This window comes from Bubalus kerabau, chromosome 18 (genome assembly GCF_029407905.1).
Source record: "Bubalus kerabau isolate K-KA32 ecotype Philippines breed swamp buffalo chromosome 18, PCC_UOA_SB_1v2, whole genome shotgun sequence".
NCBI lineage: Eukaryota > Metazoa > Chordata > Mammalia > Artiodactyla > Bovidae > Bubalus > Bubalus kerabau.
In genome coordinates, this window is record NC_073641.1 from 57,107,885 (window position 1) to 57,130,338 (window position 22,454).

General features: G+C 37.6%; 1 pseudogene; it reads left to right on the top strand.

Annotated features, from left to right (window-relative positions):
• Positions 1 to 9,296: 9,296 nt before the first annotated feature.
• The window catches only part of LOC129633043 (aurora kinase B-like), an 83,035-nt pseudogene continuing 69,877 nt past the window's right edge, over positions 9,297 to 22,454 (top strand).

Below are 22,454 nucleotides of genomic sequence, written 5' to 3' on the forward strand. Positions count from 1 at the left end.
TGATGCCTGGTGTCCCTAAGTTTCACCTGGAATGGCCTGTTTATAGGCAGGATTCAAATCAATAGTTCTCTTTTGTAGGATATTTTTCTCCTGTCATTATTTTTATTCTGCTACTAACAGTCATGAAATAAATTTCTTCATAGAAAAAAAGAAATACAGCAGGTCAAAAAGTCTGTGTGAATACAAATCAATCTCAGCAGGAAGGAAAACCATCACTGATATGTTGTAAAAGTTCGTCTAGTCAAGGCTATGGTTTTTCCTGTGGTCATGTATGGATGTGAGAGATGGACTGTGAAGAAGGCTGAGCGCCGAAGAATTGATGCTTTTGAACTGTGGTGTTGGAGAAGACTCTTGAGAGTCCCTTGGACTGCAAGGAGATCCAACCAGTCCATTCTGAAGGAGATCAGCCCTGGGATTTCTTTGCAAGGAATGGTGCTAAAGCTGAAACTCCAGTACTTTGGCCACCTCATGCAAAGAGTTGACTCATTGAAAAAGACTCTGATGCTGTAAGGGATTGGGGGCAAGAGGAGAAGGGGACGACAGAGGATGAGATGGCTGGATGGCATCACTGACTCGATGGACGTGAGTCTGAGTGAACTCCGGGAGTTGGTGATGGACAGGGAGACCTGGCGTGCTGCAATTCATGGGGTCGCAAAGAGTCGGACACGACTGAGCAACAGATCTGATCTGATCTGATCTGATACATCTTTCACAAAAGTTTCCTATAAGCTTATACACAAAACGGATGATGTTGTTTTAACTGTATTTTCATTTAAAATAGCTATTTGTTCCCATTAAAACAAATATGCACATCATTTTATTTGCTGCAAATGGATGCAGCTTTTTTTTTTTACCAGTTTCTATTGTCATATCTTTCTCCATTTGTCCACCATTATTAGATTGCAAATAAGTATTTTCACATACATAGTTTCACAGGAGTCTATTTTCTCATTATAAGGTCTTAGATTTGGAATTTTGAATCAAATTAAATAGAGTAATCTATTTTTTAGATACTAACAAATTGAATTTCAGAGACTTGTATTTTTTATAAACTGAAAGCTTAAAATTTGGAAGTTTAAAGCTTTCTGGTTTCCTTTCGGTATCATTTTAAGAAAGCTGTGGTACATATACACAATGGAGTATTACTCAGCCATTAAAAAGAATACATTTGAATCAGTTCTAATGAGGTGGATGAAACTGGAGCCTATTATACAGAGTGAAGTAAGCCAGAAAGAAAAACACCAATACAGTATACTAATGCATATATATGGAATTTAGAAAGATGGTAACAATAACCCTGTGTATGAGACAGCAAAAGAGACACTGATGTATAGAACAGTCTTATGGACTCTGTGAGAGAGGGAGAGGGTGGGAAGATTTGGGAGAATGGCATTGAAACATGTAAAATATCATGTATGAAATGAGTTGCCAGTCCAGGTTCGATGCACGATACTGGATGCTTGGGGCTGGTGCACTGGGACGACCCAGAGGGATGGAATGGGGAGGGAGGAGGGAGGCAGGTTCAGGATGGGGAACACATGTATACCTGTGGTGGATTCATTTTGATATTTGGCAAAACTAATACAATTATGTAACGTTTAAAAATAAAATTAAATTAAAAAAAAAGAATTAACATAAATATTAGTTATTTTCTTAAGACATATATTCACTTTTAGTCAATTCTTAAATTTTTCCAGAATTTATTTTGAAGTTTAATGTGATCCAGGGAAATCCTGGTTAGGACCTGCTTTAGAAAAACCCCACCTGTGGCAGTTGCCATGGAAGAGAGAAGGCAGTCTATGTTACAAGTCTACTGTGGGCAGAATTCCCATCCTCCAATGGGATTAATTCAGAAGATGTAGTGAGCATCTAGTAGGGCAAGATATGAGGTTTTGTTAGTTAAATCTGAACTAATAGTACTCCTATGTCACCCTCTTTGTATTGACAGTTTTGTCTCCTGTCTAATCAAATATGCTTATGTAGTTTTTCTCAATTTTATTTTATATTTTGTTCCATCTTACAGAACTCATACCATTCAAGTTAAAAGAAAATTGAATTAACTTTGTCAAATATAGTAAGATCTGGGAAAATTTTAATGACTCTGTGTTTCATGGATTGCCTAAATTCTGCCCAGAGTACTGAACAAAGAGCCATGTGTTGACAGGAACTGACTGCTCACCTAACAGGCAAGTCTCTTCTTGTATAATAAACAGACTCTGAACTCATCTATAAACTAGGCAGCAATCTGAATGAAAGATGGGTTTGACTCCTGTTCCCTGGTGGCTCAGATGGTAAAGAATCTGCCTGCAGTGCAGGAGACCAGGGTTTGATCCCTGGGTTGGGAAGACCCCCAGGAGAAATGAATGGCAATCCATTCCAGGGTTCTCGCCTAGAGAATTCCATGGACAGAGGAGCGTGGTGGTCTATAGTCCATGGGGTCACAAAGAAACACGACTAAGTGACTAAGACACACACACACACACACACACTGGTTTTGAAAATGTGATTAAGGTCTGATCAATTTGATATAAGAAATATTTTGCTGCCTAATTGTAAACAAAACCAAAAGCAGAAATGGGGGAACTGGTTTTGTTTCTTTTTTTGTTTGTTTACATAAATTGAATCTTTTAAAAAGGTCTAAAGAACTGATATTGTGAGACAAAAACTAGATGATGCTATTCCTTCCTAACATATGTTCTGGAGATGCAACTGAGACATCTGGAGTGGCAAGGGCTTCCTTGTTACCGTGAGGAACAAGCAGGACAAAAAGCTAACACACTCAGGATGATGCAATAGAAGATGAAAAGAAATTAGATCCTGTTGACACTGTTAAGTTGCTAAATCAACCCAGCAGTAGCTAAAGCACAATTGCTGTTAAGTGAGATAATTAAAATGTCACTAATGTTTAATGTCAGGAAGCAACATTTAGAACTGGACGTGGAACAACAGACTGGTTCCAAATAGGAAAAGGAGTACATCAAGGCTGTATATTGTCACCCTGCTTATTTAACTTATATGCAGAGTACATCATGAGAAACGCTGGACTGGAAGAAACACAAGCTGGAATCAAGATTGCTGGGAGAAATATCAATAACCTCAGATATGCAGATGACACCACCCTATGGCAGAAAGTGAAGAGGAACTAAAAAGCCTCTTGATGAAAGTGAAAATGGAGAGTGAAAAAGTTGGCTTAAAGCTCAACATTCAGAAAATGAAGATCATGGAATCCGGTCCCACCACTTCATGGGAAATAGATGGGGAAACAGTGGGAAATAGATGGGGAAACAGTGGGAACAGTGTCAGACTTTATTTTTTGGGGCTTCAAAATAACTGCAGATGATGACTACAGCCATGAAATTAAAAGACACTTACTCCTTGGAAGGAAAGTTATGACCAACCTAGATAGCATATTCAAAAGCAGAGACATTACTTTGCCAACAAACGTCTGTCTAGTCAAGGCTATGGTTTTCCCTGTGGTCATGTATGGATGTAAGAGTTGGACTGTGAAGAAGGCTGAGCGCCGAAGAATTGATGCTTTTGAACTGTGGTGTTGGAGAAGACTCTTGAGAGTCCCTTGGACTGCAAGGAGATCCAACCAGTCCATTCTGAAGGAGATCAGCCCTGGGATTTCTTTGGAAGGAATGATGAAAAAGCTGAAACTCCAGTATTTTGGCTACCTCATGCAAAGAGTTGACTCATTGGAAAAGACTCTGATGCTGGGAGGGATTGGGGGCATGAGGAGAAGGGGACGACAGAGGATGAGATGGCTGGATGGTATCACTGACTCGATGGACTCACGGGAGTTGGTGATGGACAGGGAGGCCTGGCATGCTGCAATTCATGGGGTCGCAAAGAGTCGGACACGACTGAGCGACTGAACTGAACTGAATTGAATGCTTAATGTCATATCTTTAGCCAAAATCATTATTGATTTATACAGTATGTATCATGAAAGGATTTTAGCAGCCAGTAGTGTTTGTTTTTTTAATATAAATTTATTTATTTTAATTGAAGGCTAATTATTTTACAATATTGTATTGGTTTTGCCATACATCAACATGAATCCGCCATGGGCATTTGAAATCAAGTTCAGGAAGCGGTCACAGAAAATGGTGACTATAAGCCTATCAGTAGGAAATTACCTGCACTAGGAGATATGCAGAGAAAGGATGAACTGTTTTGGACTCTGGAAAACTATCTGTGGAAGAGAATTAGTGTCCACCATTGTTGAAAATGTATGTGACATACTTTGCACTCAGCTTAAGTCAAATGCTCTAAGCAATTTGAAAACAACAGCACCTAAAACTAATGAACATGTAGGAAGTATGTCACCTTTAAGTTTTAAAAAATATGTTAGAATTTGTCCACATGAACATTTTCTTTGATGGAGAAGCAATTTAATCAAATGGTCTTCTGTTTTAAAATTAACTATTTAAGATTTTAACAGTTTTCTATATTTATTTTGATTGCAGTTTTTATTGTAACACATCTGATTTATACAAATATTATACTTCAAACTTGTGTTCACAATTTATCCTGAAATTTTAAATATCTGATCCTTTGCTTAATATGCACTTATACTAATTCTATTTTCATTTCATAATGAAAATCAACCAATCCTTGAGACTTGCTTTAAATAAAAATTTCCTGAAGTTTTTCCAATGCAGATATATTTTTTTTACATATTATCAGTTAATAAATTAATCTTATTTTGTTTCTGTTCACATGATTTAATTAAATGTTATATTGATTGAAGAATGTTGTTGTTCAGTAGCTAAGTCAATGTCCGACTCTTTGTGAACCCATGGACTGTAGTATGCCAGGCTCCTCTGTCCTCTGCTGTTGCCTGGAGTTTGCTCAAATTCATGTCAATTGAGTCAGTGATAGAAAGATAGAATTCAGTATATTAAAATATTCAGGATAAAGTCACCCAATCTAACAGATGTCTGTTACATGAGTATATGTACACACTCATAATTAATGAGAAGTTATGATAAAAATATTTTATTTACAATCAGATCAGATCAGTCGCTCAGTCGTGTCCGACTCTTTGCGACCCCATGAACCACAGAACGCCAGGCCTCCCTGTCCATCACCAACTCCCGGAGTTCACTGAGACTCACGTCCATCGAGTCAGTGATGCCATCCAGCCATCTCATCCTCTGTTGTCCCCTTCTCCTCCTGCCCCCAATCCCTCCCAGCATCAGAGTCTTTTCCAGTGAGCCAACTCTTCGCATGAGGTGGCCAAAGTACTGGAGTTTCAGCTTTAGCACCATTCCTTGCAAAGAAATCCCAGGGCTGATCTCCTTCAGAATGGACTGGTTGGATCTCCTTGCAGTCCAAGGGACTCTCAAGAGTCTTCTCCAACACCACAGTCAAAAGCATCAATTCTTCGGCGCTCAGCCTTCTTCACAGTCCAACTCTCACATCCATACATGACCACAGGAAAAACCATAGCCTTGACTAGACGAACTTTGTTGGCAAAGTAATGTCTCTGCTTTCAAATATGCTATCTAGGTTGGTCATAACTTTCCTTCCAAGGAGTAAGCGTCTTTTAATTTCATGGCTGCAGTCACCATCTGTAGTGATTTTGGAGCCCAGAAAAATAAAGTCTGACACTGTTTCCCCTTCTGTTTCCCATGAAGTGGTGGGACCAAATGCCATGATCTTCGTTTTCTGAATGTTGAGCTTTAAGCCAACTCTTTCACTATCCACTTTCACTTTCATCAAGAGGCTTTTGAGTTCTTCTTCACTTTCTGCCGTAGGGTGGTGTCATCTGCATATCTGAGGTTATTGATATTTCTCCCAGCAATCTTGATTCCAGTTTGTGTTTCTTCCAGTCCAGCATTTCTCATGATGTACTCTGCATATAAGTTAAATAAACAGGGTGACAATATACAGCCTTGATGTACTCCTTTTCCTGTTTGGAACCAGTCTGTTGTTCCATGTCCAGTTCTAACTGTTGCTTCCTGACCTGCATACAAATTTCTCAAGAGGCAGATCAGGTGGTCTGGTATACCCATCTCTTTCAGAATTTTCCACAGTTGATTGTGATCCACACAGTCAAAGGCTTTGGCATAGTCAGTAAAGCAGAAATAGATGTCTTTCTGTAACTTTCTTGCTTTTTCTATGATCCAGCGGCTGTTGGCAATTTGATCTCTGGTTCCTCTGCCTTTTCTAAAACCAGCTTGAACATCAGGAAGTTCACGGTTCACATAATGCTGAAGCCTGGCTTGGAGAATTTTGAGCATTACTTTACTAGCGTGTGAGATGAGTGCAATTGTGCGGTAGTTTGAGCATTCTTTGGCATTGCCTTTCTTTGGGATTGGAATGAAAACTGACTTTTTCCAGTCCTGTGGCCTCTGCTGAGTTTTCCAAATTTGCTGGCATATTGAGTGCAGCACTTTCACAGCATCATCTTTCAGGATTTGAAATAGTTCAACTGGAATTCCATCACCTCCACTAGCTTTGTTCATAGTGATGCTTTCTAAGGCCCACTTGACTTCACATTCCAGGATGTCTGGCTCTAGGTCAGTGATCACACCATTGTGATTATCTGGGTCATGAAGATTATTTAAAGTAGTACCAGATAAATAAATAGATAAAAATATACAAGTAGATAAAAATATAACATAGCTATTACAAGAAAGGAGTTCAGCAAAATAAGACAAAGCTATGAAATTTATCTGATACATAAAAGGAGTCGACTAGATGACCAGATATTTAAAAGATGCTTACTCCTTGGAAGGAAAGTTATGACCAACCTAGATAGCATATTTAAAAGCAGAGACATTACTTTGCCAACAAAGGTCCATCTAGTCAAGGCTATTGTTTTTCCAGTGGTCATGTATGCATGTGAGAGTTGGACTGTGAAGAACGCTGAGCACCAAAGAATTGATGCTTTTGAACTATGGTGTTGGAGAAGACTCTTGAGAGTCCCTTGGACTGCAAGAAGGTCCAACCAGTCCAGTTCTTTGGAAGGAATGATGCTAAAGCTGAAACTCCAATACTTTGGCCACCTCATGTGAAGAGTTGACTCATTGGAAAAGACCCTGATGCTGGGAGGGATTGGGGGCAGGAGGAGAAGGAGACGACAGAGGATGAGATGGTTGGATGGCATCACCGACTCGATGGACATGAGTTTGAGTGAACTCCGGGAGTTGGTGATGGACAGGGAGGCCTGGCGTGCTGTGATTCATGGGGTCACAAAGAGTTGGACACAACTGAGTGACTGAACTGACTAGAGTTGACTAGATGACCAGATATTAATGATTTAAACTCAGAAATTGAATAATTTAATACATCATATTCCCAAACTAATAATAGCTAATAAAAATGCTAAGCAAAATCCTTTATTTTAAAATTTCTCAAAGTACCCAAGGTTCAATTAAGAGGAGAGATATGAAAATGAAATATTATGGCAACAGGATGGTCCTAGAAAATATTAACACATATTTTATAAAAAAACACATTAATTAACATGCTGCAAGAATCAGAGATGGCTGAGTGAGACTGCATGAAGTGAGACAAGAAAATTGATATATCAGAATTAATAACTCAGATAGAGATCATGTTTCTATTAGTAAATGCAAGAGAAACAATAATGTCAGTGGGACTGGATTGGTTAATTAAGCCATTTTATGAGAACAATTGATTGAAAGTTTAAGCCAATATCTATTTTTACCTGATTTAGGATGTATAATGATGCATTAAATTTAAGTCTACTTGACAACATTTGACTATCTAAACAAAAAATGTAATGTCCAACATCAGTTGATCATTTTGATATGTTTATCAGATTTGTTAAGTATTTTAAAATGCCTAATTTAAGTGTGAAATTTAATTATCAGATCCCCCTTTTCATTATTAAACTTCTATTTAAGTATCTTTTTTGATTTTCTTTTTAAAATGTTCACTTCCAGTTTTATTGAAATATAATTGATAGCACTGTATAAGCTTAAAGTGTGCAAAATAATGATTTAACAACATACATCAAGAAATGATTACTATAATAAATTTGTATATATATATCATATAGATACAAAATAGAAGAAAAAGAAAAAATTTGCTTTCCTTGTGATGAGAACTCTTAGGATCTATTTTCTTAACAACTTCCATGTATAACATACAGGAGTTTTAGTTATATTAATCACGTTGTATATTGCATTCCTAGTACTCATTTTCTTGTAACTCAAATTTGGACCTTTTGATCACCTTCATCCAATTCCCCCTTCTGCTGCTGCTGCTAAGTGGCTTCAGTCATGTCTGACTCTGTGTGACTCTTTTTTATGGCTGGATAATATTCTGTTATATATTATACCATTATAAACATTAGAAACAATACCTGTGTCTGTATATCTACTGACAAAATAATTAGGGAAGTGTTGAAAAGACCTACTTCATAAGTGAGCAAAGATTAAGTAATAGATAAAAGTAAAATGTTTCTGATTATATATCAGAGACAAATGTCTCACTGCTGACATAAGAAACCTGTTAACACTATCCTGAGGTATCAAGACATACAGCTTCATAAGAATCTTAATTTCAGATTCCCCACTAATGGCAATGCTTCTATCATAGCTCTACTTTGATCATTTATTAAGATTATATTTGAAGTCCATACTAAGGAGATTATGTTTTGTTTCATAAGCACTGAATGCCAAAGAACATCTTAAATGTTCTTTGACCTAGGGAGTAAAATGGTCATAAAATATAGTAGTTAGGAACATTATTCAGAGGGAGATTTAAAGAATGGAATTAAAGAGATTGAAACCTCAGGCACAGTCAACAGGCTATTTCTGTATTACAGATGCTAATAAGAGCACATCCCTTGTGGCTAATAAAAGCTGAACAGAAATGGAAAAAATGTCTCCAAAGTTTTGAATCTGTATTACCTGGAGAATAAAAGTCATAATTTAAAATTATGCAAATGTAAGAGAAAAGCTGTGTTTGGCTTCTGTTATTTTTCCTTTTGTTTTTAAGAGAAGAAAAAAAAAAATGATTTCAAGGATGGATGTCAAATGAAAAGAACACCCAAGTAATTCTGATGATGAGAATTAGTGTTGTTAACTATTTACTAGGTTCAAAGCACTCATCTAACTGCGTGCTTGCTGCTTGCCATAAACCAATTTTTCAGATGAGGCAAGTGAAGCCCAAAGATGGAAAGTGTCTAGTGTTAGTTAGCTGATCACTGGTAGCACCAGGACTTACATATAGACATGCTAGCTACAAAAGATTGCGCTCTTATCCAATTTACCATCCACAAATAAATATCTTAAGTCAGGCTTAAGGGAAGAATGGGAACTGATGAATACATCGACTTTGGAAAGAAGAAAAAAATAGTTGTACAAGAGAATTCAGAGCAGTCGTTCTTAACAGTGGCCAATTGTGCAGCTTTACAATTAGATTCGTTGGTCCAAACACTGAGAATCCTCGATCGGTAGGTTTTGAGTAGCAACTGACCTATTTAGTTAAAAGAAGATCCACAGTGATTCTGATTCACAGGCAAAGTGAGAATCACAAATGTAGGGAGGGAAATAAAGAGAGTTAGTTGCTACAACCCCTCTTAAATGATAAGAGTTAACTTATCAAAGGTATGTTATGCATGAAGAAACGAGAAGCCAAAGTGTAGCTCTCTGTCATTCAGTTGAGCTCTGTCATTAAGCTGTCCTATTGGCAAGTTTGCTGGCCCAGAATTGTAATCTTGAGAAACATCCGCAGGCACTAGGAATACTATTTATCATGAATTCTGTACACCATCTCTACATCTCAATTATATTAAAGAGTAACCAAGTTTAAGCTATATCCATGGACACACAATTTCTAAACATTGAGATGAAATCCCAAAGTCTAACTTTAAACTCTATTATTTTTCCCATTGGAGATTTATTTGAGATGATGCTTTCATAATGGTGCTTCTTTGAGATTATGTTTTCAGAGCCCTAGAGGTCTAGAGAGTTTACTTGGGGCCAGTTTGGTGAAAAGCAGAGCAGACAAAGGGATGCAGAAGAACAGCTTGGAAACCTCCATCTAATATCTTCTTATATCTTCAACCACAACATCTTTGTTCTTATGTAGTGGGATTCTGTGTGTGTGTGTGTGTGTGTGTGTGTGTGTGTGTGTGTGTGTGTGTGTGTGTGTTTAAGCTGCCAGGCTCCTCTGTCCATGGGATTCTTCAGTCAAGAACATTGAAGTGGGATGCCATTTCCTCCTCCAAGGGATCTTCCTGACCCAGGGATAGAACCCATGTCTCTTATGTTTCCTGCATTGGCAGGCAAATTCTTTAACCACAGCCCACAAAGGGTATAAAAGTTACTGAGTTAACCCAAGAAGACAAAATAGGAGTAATAACAGTAGATATGGTGGTTCAGAAGAAGTTAGCACTTTATGTACAGGAAAGATCTATCTTAACTAACTTACGCAAATCATGAAAAATTGAGAAATTCACAAATGTTGTCAACTATAAGGATATTTGAAAAATTTCTCAACAAAGCAATTATATTCATATTACTTCCCCTTATTATAAAAATCACATTTCTTATATGAACTAATTTTTACAGCATGCTTATATTTTAGGAATAAATTTTGACTAACTTATCTTGTATAACACTCTTCGGGAAGACTTTAGTACAAGGGATTCCAAACTGGCACCCTGGTCAAAATGGGTCACTCCGCTATGTTGCGTTTGTAAGATGGCCATGCGATCCATAGTGCAAAGCAAGATGCATTTGAAAGTGACAGTAGGCATGAAACTCGACAGTCAGTCCCCTGGCATACAGAGATACATGGCCATACTACCTATTTAGCTACTATAAGGTTGAAAAACATCAATCTGAACACTTTTGTATGAATTAGTGCTTCCAGTTCACCAAAGTCCACACTACTCCTTAGTGTTTGAATTTTTGTTACCTGATCCCTATTTTATGCAAATAAAAATATGAATATAAACCCATCTCCTTTGTAAGTAAAGAATGTATGTATACATGCATGTGTGTTTACATGTACACACAATATATTAATTTCATACATGTATGTACAAATATACACACATTGTGTATGTACATGTGTGCACACGTATAATTTTTAAATCTATTCATACCTTGGTTCTCCCACATAATGGATAATCTTCCCTCTGCCTCTTATTACAAAGATTCTCATTTATTCTCCCCCATTTTCTCCACTCAGAATCTTTTCTTGCCCTCAAAGGAGGAGAATTCCACCTGGCCATAACTTCAATATGTTAGTATTATGATTTCCACTATTTTCTTTAATTGGGTATAACAAAAACCAACAACATGCCTATAGCTGATGAACAATGAGAACAATGTATCAGTAGATATATTAATACTTGACAAAAATTACTCCCATCTGACCTGTATTTTTTAAGTGAAGCTTTGTTGAATACATTCATCACAGGAGTATTGTTTGCAAAATAGCCAGTTTAGATCTCTAGTAGTATAGAGAACTGTTAATGGTTGCTATACACCAGCACCTCTTATTTTGAAGTACTTAAACATAAGCACAAAGCCACAAACAAGAGAATGAGAATGAGAATAATAAATTATGGAAATCAGAACTAATTGTGCTTTCAGAGGTTTGATAGATTATCCTTTTAAAACAGGAAAGAAGAGCTGGGTTTTTGTTATTGCAATGCTGAGATGAATTACCCACGACCTTATGTAAACTGAAAGCTTGTACTGACCTGTTGAAATCAGAAAACTTGTAACCATGGCAACAGAGGACAAGTAAAATTAGGTTTCTGCTGCAGTTATAAATGAGGTGGAGAAACCCTGGACTTTTCCTCCCTCAATCTGTGACAAAGACAACACAGAAAATGAAAACCATCATTTTTTTCTGTCTATGGCTTTCCTAATCATAAAATGCAAGTCATAATTTGGATGAAAATCTCCACAAAGACAGACAGTAATCTACAAGGTGTGAAGGGAGAGAAGGTAGGGTGTAAGGATTGGCGAAATGAAGTAGAATCAGAAAGATATAGAAGATCACAGGCAGTGGCAAAACCACTGATTAAAAAATTCTTAAACGCTTGCCATACACAACTGCAGTGTTGGACATTTCAAAGTATCTAAACATACTTGAGCCAAAGTACAAGAGAAAACCAATAATCCACTTCAAATGATTGCACTGTTTATCTCTTTTATCTAGAATAAAAAGGATATTAAGCACAGAATATTTGTAACTGTATCCATCTTTACTGTGTTCTAAACTAAATAAATAATGATGTATAAAGCTTTGAAATGTGATTCTATCTATACAAGCTTAATGGCCACTATGGTTAATTCTGTTAATCCTTTTAAGTCAGAATTTTTATCAAGTGTTTTCCAAAAATTTAACCTCTTTCACCCGACACTTGGTGGCACTACTACTTCATAAGGCAAGTCCCTGCAAATGGTTTCCAAATCTTCTGTTTTAAGGCTTTGGAAAATACATTATCTATCACTCTCAAGTACAACCCTTCCGCTCAAATGCTTTGACTATGCTACCTGCATGCGTGCGTGCTATGTTGCTTTTGTCGTGTCTCACATTTTGCATTGGTGTGGACCGTAGACTGCCAGACTTCTTTCTCTGTCCATGAGACTCTCCAGGCAAGAATATTAGAGTGCTCTGCCATGCCCTCCTCCGTGGGATCTTCCCAACCCAGGGACTGAACCTGTGTTTCTTATACCTCCTGCATTGGCAGGTGGATTCTTTACCTCTAGAGCCATCTGAGAAGCCCCTATGCTACTTGAGGCATTAATAAATTTTCTGTCCCTCCATTTTCTTCCAACAATTTGGAAAAAAAATAATTTGCTACAAGCACAATTTTTTTTAACACACTAAGTTAATAGGGATGGAAAATAGAAGAAAAATACTTTGCATGTTTACTAGGTTGATGCTTTTGAGTCCACACTGTCCCGGGGAACTTTCTGAAATGACAGATGTGTTCTTTGGAACACTAAGATGATGGACATTGAGTTGTCTAAGATGCAGCCACTAACCATATGTGGCTACTGAACTTGAAAGTTAATCTTGCAATAGAGAAACTAACATCTTTAGACATGTGTTTAATTAAATCAACTTAAATTTCAGCGCTCACAGGCAGTTAGAGGCAATTATGTTGAACCACACAGCTTGGACCTCCCTAGGGATGGACATGAGTTTGAGTTAACTCCAGGAGTTGGTGATGGACAGGGAGGTCTGGCATGCTGCAGTCCATGGGGTCACAAAGAGTCAGACACGACTGAACGACTGAACTGAATTGATCTAAACTGAGGGATGGACCTGAGCTGTTGGCCCAAGAGGACAGGAAGGGAAGCAAGGTATGATAAGAAAAGTGATTATCTCACCTGTTTCCCAATCAGTAGGGGGAAAATTAAATAAACCAGTCTCTAATGTAATAAATTATCCTCTCTGTTATCACCTAGGAAGGAGTAAAATGTTTTCTTTGCAATAATGCCTATACTGATTGGGTTTCCCTTCTAAACATTTCTCCTTTTTGTGTATTTTCCCCTCTTTATAATAGTTAAGGGAACAGAAACACATTCAGTGGCAGTCACTTTGAACTGTGTTGCCCAAGGATGATCCCATGGAGCTTCTCATCACTCAACCCCATCCCCAGTGGCCTGGGCTAAAGGTCAGAATAAGGCTTTCCAAATTTGTTCTTTCTTGCTCCATTGAGTGCATTCAACAACAGTAAGATGCAACAGAAAAAAGGTTGATTCAAAGATGGTTCTTGTCTCCAGGCATAAAATTATATTTGGAAAGACAATGAGAAATGGTCAGTGGTTAGTGTGTCCTGGACTACTCTTAATTCTAGCACTAATTTATCCCTTACCTCCTTAAATGACTTAGTTAAGTTTATCAGGGCTTCCCCGATAGCTCAGTTGGTGAAGAATCCACCTGCAATGCAGAAGACCCCGGTTCAATTCCTGAATCAGGAATATCCCCTGGAGAATGGATAGGCTACCCACACCAGTATTCTTGGGCTTCCCTTGTGGCTCAGCTGGTAAAGGATCTGCCTGCAATGTGGTGGACCTGGGTTCAATCCCTGGGTTGGGAAGATACACTGGAGAAGGGAAAGGCTACCCACTCCAGTATTCTGGCCTGGAGAATTCCATGGACTATATAGTCCATGGGGTCTCAAACAGTCAGACACGACTGAGAGACTTTCACTTTAACTTTTCACTTTCAAGTTTTGTTAAATTTGATTTTGTCCCAGTGCACCAGCCCCAAGCATCCAGTATTGTGCATTGAACCTGGACTGGAGACTCGTTTCATATATGATATTATACATATTTCAGTGCCATTCTCCCAAATCATCCCACCCTCTCCATTTTGATATATGGCAAAACCAATACAATATTGTAAAGGTAAATAAAATTAAATTTAAAAAAATAAAAAATAAAAGAGAAAATTAAAAAAATAATAAATTGAATTACAGGAAAAAAAAAATTGATTTTGTCATCCTTATTGGAGTAGGGGTCTCAGAGGAAAAGGACTGTTTTTTTTTGTTTGTTTGTTTTCCAACCTTTAAAAATGAAAGAATTTGGAGAATTGAGACTTCACAAATTTCCTGTTATAAAAGCAGTGTGCTGATAACCACCTCCTAATAGTGACAATGCAATTACTCTACTGACAGTTATGGATGTGCAGGAATTACTGCCAGAATCTTGTAAAAACTCTACTATGAGTTCTAAATTTGAACAACTGTATTTCTACGATAAGAAATGCTGTGTCATATCAAAAGTGACTCCACAGGTACCTGGTTATTTTGAAAAAATTTCCCCTGCAATTCTCTTACATGCATTTATAATATAAGCTTTCTGAAAGATGTTTTTTCACTCAGATGATTTAGCCTTCAGCTGGTCAAAATCTGCACTCTGTTCCTACGGCCCATATGCCAAGAATACTCCCCCACTTCCATCATACAATTTTTTTCTCTTTTATCTTCTGCTTCCCTATAAATAATCACTTCTGTTTTTAATCCATTTCGGGTTCAAAATAGGTACAGAATGGTCTTGATGATTGCTTTACATATTTACAATTATTTCTTATATTTTCACTGATATTTTCGTTGATCATTCTCGTCGTTATGCTGTCCCCAATCATATAGGACACCTAGAAAAATTAAAGGAAAAATTTTTCTTTTTGTGAAAATATTTATCAGCCAGAGCCTATTTGACTAAAATCATGCCAGTTACTTGAATGGAAAGATTTAAGAAAGTGTTAAATAATACAAAGGATGAAAAGAAAATGCTAAGGTATCTATCATAAAGGTAGCTACTATTAAAAAAAAAGCAAAAAACAAACCATGAGCCCAAATGCTCAGGAAACAAGGGGACAATGACAAAAACTTAGAAACTTAAAGGAAGGGCCTCTGGGAGCTGAAACTCAGACCTTTCAGGAGGGACTGAAATGGTGTTCCTGGATGGAAGACAAGATGTGGCTGATTCTGCAACTGTTGGCAAAAATGCAGACTGCATTCAGCTGCTGCTACAGAAATAGCTGCTGCCTCCAGGGTGAGGAGATGCAGCAGTGATGCTCACAGGAACACAAGCAGACGGGAAGCCCATGTAAGGTAGACAGGAAGGAACAAGTCTCTCTCTCCTCCAGCCTTGAAAGCCTCCTCTGATACCTTTTATTGGCGGAGCCAAATAGAAAGACAGTTGACAGAGCAGAAATGCAGTGATCTGAATCCCAGCTCCCTAATCAGCAAGCAGGGTGTAGAGAAGGGGTTGAAGTTAAGAGACAATGATTAATAATTGCCGGAGACTACATATCAACTTTTTATGTCTGAACCTTAATTTTTCTCATACTATAGATACAACATCTATTTTGTTTGTCATGACAGTCTCATTTACAAGATTATGAAATGCCCCAGGGCAGGGCATATGCTTCCTTCATCTTGGAATCCTCATTACCTGGCACCCAGCCTGGCATGCAGCAGGCATCCATACAGTTGAGTGAATTTGTTGAATTTCAATCTGTTTTTAAAACAGACTCAATTGAATCAAATGAGTGAAAATGTCCACTTGATCTCAGTGATTTCTGGTCACTCTTAGACAATAGATGCAATTCATCAAATGCTGTGCTTCAAAGTTTGAAAGGTCCTTAAAAGGCATCTATTTTACCAGCCTTTGAAATCCTGAATTGTATTTCTTCATGTATATATATGTGTGTGTGTGTGCAAGATATGTATACACATACTTTTTCACACACATGTATATGTATTTAAATTTACATTTTGGGTGATTTTCTTCCTGAAGGTTCTGTTTCATTCATTTGCTTAACAAAGAAGGCCTGTGTTAAAATTCATGTTTAAAAAGTCAAAAGTGAAAAGAACCATTGGTATTCATTAGGCTTTAAGCAAATATCATGAACACCTAATTGCTTTTCAGTTCAGTTCAGTTCAGTCACTCAGTCACGTCCGACTCTTTGCGACCCCATGAACCGCAGCATGCCAGGCCTCCCTGTCCATCACCAACTCCTGGAGTCCACCCAAACCCACGTCCATTGAGTCGGGTATGACACCCAACCATCTCATCCTCTGTCATCCCCTTCTCTTCCTGCCCTCAATCTTTCCCAGCATCAGGGTCTTTTCAAATTAGTCAGCTCTTCACATGAGGTGGCGAAAGTATTGGAGTTTCAGTTTCAACATCAGTCGTTCCAATGAACACCCAGGACTGATCTCCTTTAAGATGGACTGGTTGGATCTCCTTGCAGTCCAAGGGACTCTCAAGAGTCTTCTCCAACACCACAGTTCAAAAGCATCAATTCTTCAGCGCTCAGCTTTCTTTATAGTCCAACTCTCACATCCATACATGACCACTGGAAAAACCATAGCCTTGACTAGACTAATTGCTTTTAGAAAAAGATAAAGTTAGTACAGAGTACTTTTTGGATTTTCAAAGTAGAATATGATGCATCTTTTTATACTCTGTACCCATTTGTAAGGGCTTCCTAGGTGGCTCAGTAGTCAAGAATCTGCTTGCTAATGCAGGAGACACTGGTTCAATTCCTGGGTTGGAAAGATCCCTTGAGAAGGGAATGACAATCCACTCCAGTTTTCTTCCTGGAGAATCCCCATGAACAGAGGAGCCTGGCAGGCTACAGTCCCTGGGGTCACAAAAGAGTCAGAAATGACTTAGAGACTAAATGACAACAACCGATGTATAAATGCTGTTGACCACAGTATAACTGAGGATTCAACAGATGAATGACTGAGAAAATAGCATATTAATAAAAGTGATATTTTAAAACTAAAATGCCAAATATACTGAGAGAAAAAATAAATATAAATGTAAGTAATGGTAAGAAGTATGGCATTTATTTAATTTAATTTTTTTAAAAAAGAAAAACTAGAAATTTAACTTGCAAATTGATTATCTGTTTTGAAAATACTTCACTCAGAAATACACAGTATGGAACTTCCCTGGTTGTCCAATGGTTAAGAATCTGCCTTTCAATCCAGGGAACGTGCATTTGATCACTGCTCTAGGAACTAAGAGCCTATATGCCTCAGGGCAACTAAGTTCTTGTACAGAAACTAGAGAGTCTGCGCACTACAAAAAAAATAAAAATAAAAAACTCACATGCCACAACTAGGACCTGAGGCAGCCATATATATAAAATCCACGGTAAGATCCATTGCCTTACAACAAATATTCATTCATTCAAGAAATATTGATGTGGAAACAATAATAAATAATAAATAAATAAAGCTTCATATGAATTAAGCTTCACAAAAATTAAGTTCCTAACATTCTAAAATCATAGGCACTATAAAGGAAATAAGTAAGTGCTATAATACTGGACAAGAGCTTGTATGACTCTAGGCTCAGGGACCAGAAAAAGATCTGAGGTAGGGAAAAAACTGGGGAATATTGGGAAAGTCTGGGTATGACTGAAGCTTAAAGTGAAACATAGGAGATTCTGTGAGGTGAAGTTTGAGAAAGATGGAATAGAGCCTGGTAGGCTTTGAATTTTATCGTAATGGGAGACTAATGGAAACCTTTAAACAAAAAAAAAAAAAAAAAAGAGAGAGAGAGAGAGGGACATGGACTGATGAACGTTTAAACGTCTGAGTGGAAGATGATGGGATCACAAACCCACAGCTAGCAATCCCACTTAGAAGCCAGCTGGTACAAGATATTCTATTGTAGGAATTTAAGAAGGGAGAGGATCATTAAATTAGTAGCTATAACAAAGATCTATGGTGTTAAAAAAAAAAAAAACTCTGAGTGGTAGAGTGTTATAAAAAGAATAAAAGTTGAATTGAAAGTGAGAGATCACATCATAGGAGGAATTGTGACCACTTTAGGACAGAGGACCCTGGTGGGCTGCAGTCCATGGGGTCGCTAAGAGTCAAACACGACTGAGTGACTTCACTTTCACTTTTCACTTTCAAGCATTGGAGAAGGAAATGGCAACCCACTCCAGTGTTCTTGCCTGGAGAATCCCAGGGACGGGGGAGCCTGGTGGGCTGCCATCTATGGGGTCGCACAGAGTCGGACACGACTGAAGTGACTTAGCGCAGCAGCAGAGAGAAGCTAGACCTTGTGGGTTGAAAAGTGGATGAGAAATATAAAAGTGAGAGAGTGAGTGTAAAGCACGTTCCTGAGAATTTACGGTATGCCTAAAGTGAAATTGTACAGGAGTTGGAGAGGAGTGTGGATGACAAAAGGGAATACCAACTCATTGCCCAGCACAAAGTTCTCCAGTGACTACATCGCTAGAAGCTCACATTTCACCTCCAAGGCGTATTTTTCAATATTTCCTCACTTGATTTTCTACAGGGTCCCAAGTACTATGCTGGAAAGTTTTCAACTTATGTACCTACTTTAATTATCTAGGTTCACTTCTTGTTCGGCATCTTAAAAATATGCTCCCATCTCCTGTTTGCCTGTCCTACTCCAAAACTCAGCTCTCATCTCCTGCTTACCACTGACAGCTTCCCTGTGATTGCAGCCAGCAGTGAATGTCTTTAAACTCTGACCACTTATTTCCTGTTCATCCTAGAGGTTAAAGTCCAAGAAAGAACCGTGGTCATGTTTCTAGGAATCTCCAAATCGTGCACTGTCAAAAACAGAGAGAAAGAAGTTGACACTGAAAAAGAGAGAACTAACTTTCCTTGGGAAATCCTCACTTCTTTTACTACACAAAGGAGGTAGAAAACAGAAAAACAAACAGCACATTTTAGGTATCTTTGTGACACAGGAGAACAGAAAATGTGAGAAGTCATTACAAGAAATAAAAAATAAATAAATAAAGTAGGAGAGTAGAGAGACCATGTCCTTTGGAGCACAGAAGTAGATTACTTCTACTTGTAATTTCTTTAAAATCCATTTCTCCATCTCTGACCAAGAATATTAGCAAGTCCTTTTTTCTTATATAACAATCAAGCCACAGTGGGCCTGACACAAATGAAGAAAGAAACATTCTCCTTTCCTGGTTTTTCTTTGCAATTCATCAACAGGTCTTATGGCAACACATTTAATAGGATTTAATTTTCCATGTGCCTATCTTTTCTCAAAAACAATAAAAAAATTATGGGCAAGAAAATATTATGTCTGTGTAAGTACTTTTTCTTGTGTATTTTTATTTCTGTACAGTTCTATAAGTTGAGTATTGGTGAGATTCATAAGCAGACTTAAAAATTAGAAGTTTTATCACTGTGATTGATCACCAAAAGGCACATTTATTGGCAAGAATAGTTAGTTCCCACTATATTGTTGGATGACTTTACACTATATATAATTCAAAGCCATACCATTGGGCTGCAATTTTCCCTGAAAATTAAGAATAAGTTATTCAAGCATCCTTTATTTCTATGATCTAGTAACAGCTGATCAGTATAGATTAATATGTATGAATTAATGAATGGATGGATTGTAATACTCCCTGAAGAAGTTTGGATCTCTTGAGAGAGAAATATATAAAAATGTAAGCCATCCTAATATCTTCCTCACCAGTGTTCATCATCTCTCTGGATGGATAAATCTACACAGTTGAAGTAAGAACGGTAATTAAGAGTTATGGTTGTAGTTAATATAGTAATTAAGCACATTAAAAAAAATTAAGACCCGGAAAAGCATTTTCCAAATTATCATTTCTGGAGATGTGAGGTGTTCCATGAAAAGTAAGACTATGAAAATAAAGCAAGTTCAATAGAATTACAGTGTCCATCACCATAGCGGGTGGTCAGAGAAGAAACAGAATTAGAAGAACTGAGTCAGAAAAAAACTCTTCCACTGATTTTCAGCCAAGGGCTACTTGTTTATATTCTAAGCTTAGTGCCTCTTTACATGTTGTTCTCTGCAACTGGTCCCTCCTTTCATTCTCTGTGTTTTTGAGGATGAGTTAGACTATATCAATGACTTAGCACCATAGTTCCCTTGCCAGAGAAGGTGACTCTCCAAGGGAGCCATCCTTCTTGTGGCATTACACAGCAGTTGCCACTAGGCAACCGAACTACTTTTCTCTTGCTGCCAGCTCATTTGACCATTGAGACATCCATTTTTCTACTATATGTTGGAAGAAAAAATCTGGAGAACTATTTGGAGACTTTCAAGTGCCTTAGCTTAGAAGAATCATACATTCCCACTTCTCACTTTTCTTTGAAGAGAATTAATCATGTTACCATGCCTAAATGCAAGGAGGCTGGAAGTATATTTTCTTATATGGCCAAAAGGAAAAGTATTTGTGAGATACATGAGAATACAACATATGTTTCCATGCATACATGCTAAGTTGCTTCAGTTGCATCCAATTCTTTGCATCCCTATGGACCATAGCCCACCATGCTTCTCTGCCCATGGGATTCTTTAGGCAAGAATACTGGAGTGTATTGCCATACCTTCTTCCAGGGAATCTTCCTGACCCAGGGATCAAACTCACATCTCCTGAAGGATACTTCTCATAATGAAATAAATTCCAACCACTGTTATAGAATTGATTCCTTCTCCTCTAGTTGAGGATCAAACTATCAGATCTCACTTTCTTAGTACTTCAATTGTTCCCCCAAGGGCAATCTCTCCATTAATACATCATAATTCCCAATGTTATCCTCTTTTAGTAGTGTATGCCGCGCTGGTTTAGGCACTAAGTTGTGTCCAACTTTGGTGACCCCGTGGACTGTAGCCAACCAGGCTCTTCTGTCCATGGGTTTTTCCAGGCAATAATACTGGAGTGGGTTCCCCTTTTCTTCTCCATTGGTAGTGTATACTCCCAGATGAAAGCCAGTCTTCCACTTTTTTCAGACAGATGGATTTGCAGCTCAGAATCTGAAGTCAGATGGTCTGAATACATATCCTGGCACCAATATTCACTAGATATATGACCTTGGAAAGGTTATTCAGCATTTTAGTGCTACAACTTCCTCACTTGTAAAGTAGAGATAATTATAGCTTCTTCTATCTTCTTGGGTGTTAATGATAATTAAATTAGAAAATAAATGTAAATATCAACTATTATTAGTAAAGGTCCTTATATCATGGATCCCATTTTATCTCCACCATTTTTGTATGCTTTGTAAAACCCTGTTTAAATTAGGCCCAGCTTATATCCTAGCCTATCTGGTAATATCATCCACCCAGCTTACTTTACTCCTGACTTTTCATCAGCTTCGTATCAATGATCAGTTCTTTCCTGACTCAGGACCTCTGCTTAAATCTCATCCTTTATTTTCCCTCAAGTCTCAGTTTAGATGCCATCAATTTTCATATGTTGCTAAACATCCATGCAATGATTCAGTTGGAATGATCAATGACCTGAATAGGAAATAGATTACTTAGTTAAAGTTGTTTTGTTTTGGGGATATTCATTAATGCTGTGACTTAAGACTCAGTATGCCAATTATACTTCCTGTCCAAAACTACATGAAACCTCTACTTGGCATCTCTTTGGTAATACAATAATTTGAAACCCATTTTTGTCATCATGAGCACTGGCAGAATCCATGTGTAAGGCAGTTCTATGAAATTATGTAATGATAATCTGGGTTATATAGGTAACTACCTTTTAACTCAATGCGTAGAACTTGCAAACCATTTGAACTATATCTCAGAACATGCTGATATTTACATTTTTTGTCATGTCAGTTAAAAAATGGAAGAAAAACATGTGGCCAAAAAATGTCTGCCAAATCATGGCAGATGAGATCTGCCTCAGCATTTGGACCTTATTAATCAAGGCAAAGGAGTCCTCTTTCATAGGCACTAATTCAAGAGCTATTATTTGGGAAATAAATGAAATACTGCATCTTTTCCACAAGATTTCAAATCTGAAGGAGTGTTTACAAGGTTAGCAAATATCCTCGTTAGTATAAAGCATAATTTCAACATACCAAATAGAAAGAAAGGAAGGAAGGTAGGAAGAGAAAAGAGTAAGAGACCTAGAGTCAGAAACTATGCTTTATTTGAATGAGGGTTTTTTCCATCTTTTAATTTCTGATGGTT